The 11,339-nt window shown below is 34.8% G+C and overlaps 1 protein-coding gene across 2 annotated transcripts in view; it reads right to left on the reverse strand.

Moving 5' to 3' along the window:
- ImpE3 (Ecdysone-inducible gene E3) overlaps positions 1-11,000 on the reverse strand; it is a 31,205-nt gene extending 20,205 nt beyond the window's left edge. For both annotated transcript variants that reach the window (XM_074091766.1, XM_074091765.1), the window contains exon 1: positions 10,896-11,000. The gene's annotated coding sequence lies outside the window, so the exon portion shown is untranslated. The remainder of the gene's footprint in view (positions 1-10,895) is intronic.
- Between the last annotated feature and the right edge of the window lie 339 nt (positions 11,001-11,339).

Raw genomic sequence — 11,339 nt, forward strand, 5'->3', positions numbered from 1 at the left:
TTCTGGTGTTTCTTCGATTAATTTTCGATATTCTTTTTTCCATAGTGATTAACTATTACGTAGTCATCATTATTATCCCGGCCTATATACGTCCCACTGCTGGGCACAGGTCTCTTCTCAAAATAAACCAAAACAAACGCTTACGTACGACACTGGTTTTTAAAACCGCTTTGTTTCGGATATATAACTCGTAAACATACCTCGAACGTTCAACCTGAGGTCATCAAACTTTAGGTGCCATGATCATAATTCTACCTCTGATGGTAAACCTAATCATTCATGCAATTAGCTTTATTTCTTAATGTTGGTCAACAGAACGATTGATAGACTTCCTGATGTTACTTGGAAATCAGTTGAAATTTATCCCGTACATAACGGTGAAAAATAAAAACAAATATACGAATTAGAAACGAAATGAAATTAATACTTAAGATTGGTTTTTGGAGTCTTTTTGTATTTTTTATTTCAACATCCCGTAAAACCCATATCGAAAATACAAAAACTACAAATATAAATACTAGTGTCGCTGCTTAAGTGACTAAATAAGAAACAAACAAGCTGAGATATGAGGTGCATAGGAGAAATTCGTGTCTGTACCCCTGTCCAGTGGACCTGGGTTCGATTCCCAGCGCTGGTCTATTTTTTTGGTTTTTCTGTGCATCTATGCTTCAGTTTGTATTTTCGAAATAAATAACGTTTAGAGGACCGAATACCCAAGTGGTTAGAGAACCTGACTATGAAGCTTGAGGTCCCGGGTTCGATTCCCGACGGGGCAGATATTTGTATGAATAATAATGGATGTATGCTCTCGAGTCTTAGACGTTTATATGTATTTGGGTATGTATTTGTCTATATAAGTATGGTTATCTGTTACTAGTACCTAAGTACAAACTTGGCCTATCACATTTATTATTATACTAACTGTTGTCCGCGACTTCTAATGCAATATGGCTACCCTACTGGAACAATGCAATTTTCCGGAATAAAAAGTGTCCAGGTTAATAGATAGCTATAGAATTAGTACCAATTTTCATTTAAATATATATTGAGCCGTTTTGGAGTAAAAATATGCAAACCTTCATATTTATAACATTTGTAGGATTATAGTGCCTCTTGCTGTGGTAGAATATAAATAAATAAATATCACGGGACAATTCACACCAATTGACCTAGTCCCAAAGTAAGCTTAGCAAAGCTTGTGTTATGGGTACTAAGCAACGGATAAATATAATTATATAGACAGATACATACTTAAATACATATTAAACACCCAAGACCCGAGAACAAACATTCGTATTTTTCATACAAATATCTGCCCCGTCACGGGAATCGAACCCGGGACCTCAAGCTTCGTAGTCAGGTTCTCTCACCACTAGGCCATCTGGTCGTCTATATGTTATCAGTAAGAACGGTTTTGCTATTAAGATAGTTAATTCTGTGAGACATATTAGCCAAGTATAATATAAAAACATTAAAAACACATTTGTTCTGTACTTATTATTTAGCTACGATAATAATTTCGATGGAATTCTCATTGTGTACGTAAAAAGGTTAATGCGCTTGACTGACTCATTAACCGACTAACAAACAACGTAGAGCTTAAACTACTAAAGCTGAGACTTTAAATTGGGCAGATATTTTCCTTGAAGATTATAGATATAGACTGTACTTACTAGTGGCTTGGCTTATATATATAAAAAAAGTTCTTATGCGAGTTGGCAGTATTTATATATTGATTTTATGACCTTGAAGAAAGGAGGCAACTTAACAATACTAATATAAATAATGTGTAGAATAAATAAGATTAAAAGCATTATAAATTATGGATGGAAATCTTCTAAATAACCACCCCAGTCATGTACGCTTTTTAAACTTATGTTATCTTTCTTTTTTAGTCTTTCTGACATTAGGTACTCTTGCAGGAAACAGATAGTTTTAATTATAACACACAATTTCGTATAATACTCTAGAGATAATTCATGAGCTGGCTATGATGACATAGATTTTAAAACTTAATGGATAGCTGTTATTGGCCTTTTATGATGTAACCATGTTGTATGTTCCTTGTATCACATTTATGGCTGTTGTTATCCTGAATATAAATATATAAAAAAATAAATAAAAAAAGACGAGGTGCACGTAAAATATTTTTTTAAACTTCTCACTAGATACGTAACTAGCTAATTTCTTATTCTTCTGCGGCAAACCCGCACCCGCACCCGCTAGTGCAGAATAATAGACGGATTTCTAACCACAAATAGCGTACTCTTTAAAAAAAATTGGACATAATATTAGCATATTATTATTATTGTTATTATTATTTTAAAATTTATGACGGTGGAAGCATTCTACACTTCCACTGAACGTAGATATAGTTTAGATATAGTTAGTGTTTAGTATTGTAACTAAGGGACCCCATACATCCGTGTATTTTTATTATTATTATTTTTTGTATTTTTTTTCTTTAATTGTATAATATAGTTTTTAAGTATTTTATTTGTAATTATATTATTATGAAACAATGACTTTCTGCCAAGTTTCTTGCGGCGCATTCTTCTTGGCAATGATCGTCTTTCCGAAAGCGCTGGTAGTTTAAAAAATGACGTGTAAAAGTGCCCATTGCGGCCTATTTACTGAATAAATCATTTGAATTTGAATTTGAATTAGAGCACAAACAAAGCTTTTTGCAATCTTTTATCTAACTTTTAATATTTGTATGTATAACTTGTCTTTAAATTTAGCTATTTATTATTTATTTATTTATTTATTTATTTTTATTCGACTGGTTGGCAAACGAGCAAGTGGGTCTCCTGATGGTAAGAGATCACCACCGCCCATAAACATCTGCAACACCAGGGGTATTGCAGCTAGTCTTACATCCAATTCTAGTGATCGAATTGATGTAACTATTCATATTCCCTTATTCATTGCGACCATGGTATTTACATGTTCTTAATTCTAGCCAGTACAAACATGGACTCCAAAAAGCAACGTCAATATAAGATTGGTTATTGGAGTCTGTTTGTATTTTTTATTTCAACTCCAAATTTTGTTATTTTGTTAGCGCTGGTCTCTTTTTCTGGTTATTCTGTGCATCTGTGTTTCAGTTTCTATTTTCGATAACGTTAGGTAATATAGTTATTTTTAAACATGATTTTTTACACAAATGAATAAAAATATACCATTTACTTGTAAAAATATATATGTAAATTTTAGTACAGTAAATTAGGAAGACAATAAAAAAATACATACTTATAACAATCAACAACGACAGCCGAAAAAATCGTTTATTGAAATCCAAATTTCCAACAAATTTCAACAACGGGGACTGCCCTTGAAACTCTCAAATCCTGGCAACCCTACAAAGATCAGTGTTCGTACAGACATTCGTGTGTTCACAGGCTGTGCTAACGGTACCCGATATCTAAGTACTACATCGACATTGTTGTATATGGGTCAGCTTTGTATGTAAATAAACTGGATTACGACGAATAGAAGGGCCTAGTCTAGAACCTAGATAGACCCCTTTCACTAAGCTGTAGATATTTGTGCAGGGGAAATGTTTTGCTTTGGTATTAGAAGGTTATGAGGCCGAAACGTCGAGGCAATATTAGTACCTAGCTGTTTATCGCTATCCCGTGGGAACTATGCAATTTTCCGGGATAAAAACTATCCTCTGTCCTTCTCCGGGACTTAAAGTATCTGAATAACGAATTCCATCTAAATCGGTTCAGCGGTTTAGACGTGACAAGGGAACAAGCAAACAAGCAGGCTTACAAACTTTCGCATTTATGTATGTGTTAATTATTTTTCTCAATTGCCCCAACAGTTGTTATTAACAAAAGACGAATAGCTATTTTTGAGTGTCAATTTTTTTGTACTGATTTGTGGTGTGCTATAAAATAATATCTGTATTTTATTGTAATAAATCTGTTTAACAACAACATTAAACGAGCAAGTACTACTTAATAATTGACTAGCGGACCCGGCAGACGTTGTCTTGCCCGAAAAAATACTACATTAAATTTATGATAACATACCAACAACAACGCCCTCTAGCGGGTCCAATTTATTTAAATACGTTCTTTAATTTGAGGGGAGAGTTTACCATAATGAACATTTTGTATGGGAAAGTTTTTTCTTTTGTTTTATTTTTTCATCAATTTTCCAATAAATAAATAAATAAATATCATGGGACATTTGACACCAATTGACCTAGTCCCAAACTAAGCAAAGCTTGTACTATGGATACTAGGCAACGGATAAACATACTTATATAGATAAATACATACTTAAATACATATTAAACATCCAAGACCCGAGAACAAACATTTGTGTTATTCACACAAATATCTGCCCCGGCCGGGATTCGAACCCAGGACCTCAAACTTCGTAGTCAGGTTCTCTAACCACTTATCCATCCGGTCATGTTTTAATACTTATTATCCTATTCCTGACGAAGGCAAATCTAATCCAAAAACACAAAAATCATAAAAATTGGTCCAGCCGTTCTTGAGTTATAAATGGTGTCACTAACACGACTTTGTTTTATAATTTAATTGTTTTATATATTTATATAACTATTTATTTTGGGGCGCCCGGAAACGCGTCGAAAGATTTCGATGAAATTTGCTATGTGCGGGATTTAGGGGGAGTACTAATCGATCTATCAGAGTCTATTATATCTGGTAAACCGTATTTGTTACTTATTCCTGAGATATTTGGTATCCCACTGAAAAATAGTGATGCGGTTTGCTTCAAGATTATGCTGAGTGGGGCCCAATTTATACTATTCGTGGCTTTTTGCATTTTTCCTTCCCAATTTTTTCCCTGTGATTCGGATATGTGGAAAGGATACCGTAAACTGCTTCAACTTTGCCCTCTGGCCCCAACATTGCCTGATTCGATTTAGAGTTGATAACTAGCACCCTTCTAGGTTTCTAAACTTTTATCCCCCCGTAATAATAATTCCCGTGTAGATAAAAGTTTAAAATCTATAAGAGTACTAGTTATCGACTCTAAATCGAATAAGGCAATGTTGGAGCCAGAGGGCAAAGTTGAAGCAGTTTACGGTACCTAAGTATTCTCTATATCTCTCCCTTTGAAGTTCTAAGTTCCATAGAATTGAAGTTAAAAATGGATTGTAAAATATCTCGAAAAAACGGACGCGTAAGTTAGCAAAAACGTGTGGTAACTAACAATGTCTTAAACTTTCGCGATTTTCACTCATGCACACTTGTGGCCACGACCGCTGTAAAGTGACCAAAACGTCGAGATAATTTTGGCAATATACAGTGTGTACTGACAGCCAGGCTTTTTTAAGGGATTTTATGGTGACGTATTTCTATAAATTGACTATACAATACAATACAATACAAAGACTCTTTATTGTACACCAGACATAGTAAGCGATACAGAAAACAAATTATTAAAATTACAAGGTGAGCAATAGGCGGCCTTATCGCTTAAGAGCGATCTCTTCCAGGCAACCTTTTTTACAGAAAGAAGGAAGGACTAGTTTACAATAGGTGGTGCATCAAAAGTAGATCAGAAAATGATATTAATTTAATTAATAAACCAAAATTCAGACTTTGTTAACTTTGTAACAAAATTATAATTGTCAGCAATGTACAGAAAAGTAAATTGAAAAGTACGTGTAAATGACAGCCGACAGATACTTTGATTATTACTTGTCAATTTACTTTGCTGTAAATTGCTGGCAAATAATTTTGTTAGAAAGTTGACAAAGTCTGAATTATAGTTTATTAATTAAATTACCGTTATGGTTAAGTTACAGAAATATGTTACTTTAACCTCCCTTTTGCAGGTGGTAGGACCCTGTGCAAGGTCCGCCCGGATTGCTACCACCATCTTGCTCGCTAATCCTGCCGTGAAACAGCAGAGCAGTGCTTGCACTGTTGTGTTTCGGCGTGGAGAGTAAGACAGCCGGTGAAATTACTGGCACTTGAGGTATCCCATCTTAGGCCTCTAGGTTGGCAACGCATCTGCAATCCCCCTGGTGTTGCAGGTGTCTATGGACGGTGGTGATCTCTTATCATCAGGAGACCCACTTGCTCGCCATCCAGTTGAATAAAATAAATAAAAAAATTGCTGCCGGTAACACGCTGTATTTATGTTTTGAGTTTTGTCTGAATTTCAATAAATTACTTTACGAGTACCTAATTGACTGCCTACTTCTCCAAGTAATTACGGAAAATACAAATCATACCATTTGTAGATACCTAATAACTAATTTTAATGAATAATTACTAACTAATAATGACTAACTTGATCTTTCTGATAATGTTGGCGGTTTCGCGTTTGCCGCAGAACTTCATATCCCGAGGGAATTTCACGAATTGTTACAGCCTCGCTCTGTTATCGCTATTTAGCTAAGGAAATTTCAGTTTCTATTCCTAAATTCTGGACGGTGATGAGTCAGTCATTCAGGTGTTCAAAATAAGGGTACCTAAGACATTGGATATTTTTTTACTTGACTTACTTTCTTTTGTATGGGATCGAGATGTATTACTGTGTCTAGAAACACGAATTTTAAACACGAATGTTTAGTATTACAACTTGACTACGAAGCTTGAGGTGCCGCGTTCGATCCTCGGTCGGGGCAGATATTTGTATGAATAATACGAATGTTTTTTCTCGGGTCTTGGACGTTTACTATGTATTTAAGTATGTATCTATCTATTTATGTATGTTTATCCATTGCCTAGTGCCCATAACACAAGTTTTGCTTATTTTGGGACTAGGCCAATTGGTGTCAAGCGCCCTATGATATTTTAAAAATAAATAATATATATAATTACTTTACATCAAAATTATCAATCAAACGTCGCTAAAAAAATACTATGTAATTTATTTTTCACCTTTGACGCTCGTAAACTTTGTATTTATACAGGAAAATTACTTTTTGTCTTCAAGTGCATAAATAGTTATTTTCACGCCTCTCCTTCAGAAAAGTACCTAACTTTTCCTCCCTGTCGAGAGGGAGCAAAGTGCAACTTTTCTGTTCAAGGCTTTTCTAAGTGTATTATTGAAAATGCCATTTTTTGAAGTTGATAATTGTAAAACCACGCCATTTTTCTATGCTGGTTGTTCTTTGGGTAAGGCCGCGAATTTTGACCAATGTGACATAGAAATAACATAAAAAAAATACGTGACGTTACCATAAAACGTAACGCAAATTTTTATAAAGCCTAGATCAAACTGGTAAAAATTCCCATTAGATAACGTATGTATGAAAAAAAAATACATCTCATATAATAAAGTGAAGTTTTTATTTTTACTAGAACTTTCTGACGATACTGATCTTAAATCTGTCCTATATGAGATCTATAGAGCTAAACATGAGAATGTGGAAGTAGAAGTACCCTCTAGTTGACGAACATCTTTCCAAAAGTGTATCTTTACATGCCTCTCTAACACTGACAATAAGGTGCACATTTATAAGCATAACGAATTTGGATGTGGTTTTTTTTTATTCGACTGGATGGCAAACGATCAAATGAGTAAGAGATCACCACCGCCCATAAAAATCTGCAACACCAGGGGTATGATGGGATACCTCGTGCCAGTAATTTCACCGGCTGTCTTACTCACCACGCCGAAACACAACAGTGCAAGCACTGCTGCTTCACGGCAGGATTAGCGAGGAAGATGGTGGTAGCAATCCGGGCGGACCTTGCACAAGGTCCTACCACCTAGTTGTGAGCATGCTTGTGACTTCGACTGTACTAGCTATTAAATACCTCAAAGAAATGGCCAAAACCCTAAATCACAGGTTTACCAATTTAGGAAGTAGTATCTTAGTTAAGTGGACAATGTAAAAAGATGTTTTTGGAAATAAATTATTATGATTATTAAGTTTAGGTAACAAATGAACTAAGTAGGTAAGTGAATCTCTCCGTTTGTCTCTCACTTTAAATACGCTATGCATGTAGCAGGACGTGAACACAGAACTCGCCACAATTCTCTTGTGCCGATCCCTGCACCTACAGATTAAAATTTATTTAACTTCAAAATATCCATCTAACTAACTTACTGTGCGTGCAGTCATTGGAAACCTAATAATAAACTGGTGTAAGTTAGAATTTTTCTGTGTGAACTTCCCTTTACCACATTTTTTCGTTACGTTATGTACAAAATACGTAGCATTTTGTAAAAATGTAACGTAATCGTAACGAAAGTGTAACGTATTTTATACAAAAAATCGTTTATCATGGTGAATAACGACATTTTGAACATAATAACACATGCCACTTACATGGAAAAGATTACCCTATCGTATGAAAAAACAACCAGTTAAAAATAATCACTACTTACCCTTAAAATCGAACAAGCACTTTCGACGTTTTTTCGAAAAAAAACCTCCGCGTCACTTTTGATGGCTGTTTGTCAACAAACTGATGAGATTTATTTATCTCATCGATGTTGCCCTATTAGAGTATTAGTTGCCAGTGTACAAAAACAAATTTCTACCGAAATTGGCGTTAAAAGTAACTAAAAAAAGCGTCACCTAAGTATTCGTAATGAAAACGTGGTTTTTTGGCACGTGAAAAGAAATAAATATAAAACATGAAAATTATTTGATTATCATGATTCCGCAATCGGTAGGACTATCGTTATATCATAAAATTTCGTTTAAACAAAATCATGATCATGAGAAGTTAAATAGCATGAAAATAATAAGGTATTAAGTACTCGTGGTCAAAAAAAATAGTCAATTTTCGTTACGTTTTGGACGGTAATATATTTTTATTATTTTTTTAAAAGGGTTTAAATCAATTATCTCATTTGCGACCTTGAGAGTTTATATCGTGTCATATAATAAAAAAAAAAATTAAACCTCTAGGTGTTATCAGTTTTTTTTATCAGCCTTCCAAATTTGAAACGTCCAAATTGGTCAAAATTCGCGGCCTTACCCCTTTAATAATATTAAGAATTATTTTTTCAAGTTTACTTACTCGATGTGAAAAGTTGTATGAGCCACTCGGGAGCAAAATTATTTCATCTTGGGCGCTAACTAACACTTGAATCCCACAAATAACTATTGTGTCACAAGGGAGCAAAATGGTGTATTTACGGCGAGGGCGTAAATTGAATTCAGAATGTAGCGAAGGATTCTACAATAGAATCCTGAGCGTAGCGAGGAATTCTAAAGTAGAATCCTAAGCGTAACAAGGGATTCAAGTGTTAGCGCCCAAGATAAAAATATTTTTTCTCCCGAGTGGCTCATACAACTTTTCACACCGAGCATTAATAAACTTGAAAAAAATAATTCTTAATATTATTAGAGAACAACCAGCATAGAAAATGGCGTGGCTTTACAATTATCAACTTCAAAAAATGGCATTTTCAATAAAACACTTAGAAAAGCCTTGAACAGAAAAGTTGCACTTTGCTCCCTCTCGCCAGGGAGGAAAAGTTACTTTTCTGAAGGTGTGAAAATAAAATTTTCGTCTAAGAGTAAGACCAAGAAATCAACAGCCACGAAGAAAATATTTCGTACAATCTTGTCTTTTTTACAATTTATTATTTATCTCTTCTTCTTCTTCTTCAGCGCGTTTTCGCCCACCGTTGGGCATACGCCTCTCCAGCCTTTCTCCACCCGGATCGACTGTCCGTCTCTCTCTTCCAGACCGGTCCTGCTGTCTCCACTATGTCATCGGACCATCGAGCAGACGGTCTGCCCACATTTCTTTTCCCTAGCCGGGGTCTCCACTCCAGAACGCGTTATTTATAGTTAATAATAATCACCAAAAATATAACATTAATAGTAATACTTCAATAAATACATAAATGCAAAAAAGTAGTACTTAAACGAACATTTATTTCGTTTCCGCTGTTACTGTTTAATTTTCTCTCAATAGTTTCTATTCAACAAAATAGCTATAGCCATTCATAGCTATTTATTTGCTCCTCTCGTCCACTCAAAGGTTGAGAGCAGAGATCTCTGAAAGGGATAAATTCGCCTTCGCACGTGTACCTCAACGTTTGTCAACTGAGTTTCTATATTTGATTTTGTACAAAGTGTTAACATAGGTTCATACATGCGTACATACACATAATTTTACATAAATAAATTGCTTTGAGTTATTTACGTAGCCAAAGTATTAAGTCCCTGAGCGATCGAGCTTCATTCACTTGAACTCGAAAACATACATTTGTTTGCACCCAAAAACTCCCACAAAGAGAATTTCATCGATATCATTGGAGTTGTTTCACTGTTTTTAACCCCCAACGCAAAAAGAGGGGTGTTATAAGTTTGTGTCTGTCTGTGGCACCGTAGCTCTTAAACGGGTGGACCAATTTGAATGCGTTTTCTTTTATTTGAAAGCAGGTTTTCTACCGATGGTTCTTAGATATGTTTTACCAAAATTGCTTCAGCCTATAGTTCAGTAATTGAACTTTGAAGTAACTACTCGTAAGTCGGGGGTTTTCCTACTTTTTATTGGTCAGGTTATCGTTATATCTACACTGTTTTACTGCGCGTAGTTAATTATTTTTTTGACTATTTAAAAAAATAGGCCCCTAGTGGCTTTAGAAAAATAAACTCAATCGTTTACTTGTTGTTTTTCTTCAAAAAAAAAATCTATATCTTCGTTTAATACAAAAACTTTGAAAATATAATACACTGTGCTTTTTACTTTTTATTCTATTAAACTATTATTATGACATGGGTCACTTGTGCACTTAAGAAATGCTTGGTAAAGCGGTCCCAAGCGAATCACAAAAACAGTAAATAAATAACAGTCGAAAAAATACTCTCTTCTTTTTTTGAACCCAATTAAAAAATTTCAATGAAGTGTATTTTCGCAAACTAAATTTATTCCGATTCCCACAAATCGAACTGCCGAAAGAAAATAAACTATTTTACTCACCTTATTTGAAGGTCGATGGATCGCGAGACGCGTGCTTCGCTGCGCGTGCGCCGCGAGACTGCAGCCTCCGAGGATACTGACCCCGCGGATCAAACGCGACATCTATAGAGCTGGTAAAACCGCAGATTAAATTAACTACCTAAGTCTTTAACACAGCACTAATGTGAAACTAATACAAATGTTATCGCGTATATTTCCTTTAACTATCGATGTTTTTTTATATCTAAGGCGTATATTAGGTATAAAATTAGTGTAATGTACATAATTCCAATCCTTTACTTCAAATAGCGAATCTATTGTGTTATAAAATGAAGTTGTGTTAAATACTTGTGATGTAAATAATTAACTCGTAAGAATGTAATTGTGTTTAAAAATACATATTTTATATGCCTACCTCGTTGAGTTTCTCGCCGGATTCTTCTCAACAGAGACGGTCCGGTCGGA

This window comes from Choristoneura fumiferana, chromosome 9, assembly GCF_025370935.1.
Source record: "Choristoneura fumiferana chromosome 9, NRCan_CFum_1, whole genome shotgun sequence".
NCBI lineage: Eukaryota > Metazoa > Arthropoda > Insecta > Lepidoptera > Tortricidae > Choristoneura > Choristoneura fumiferana.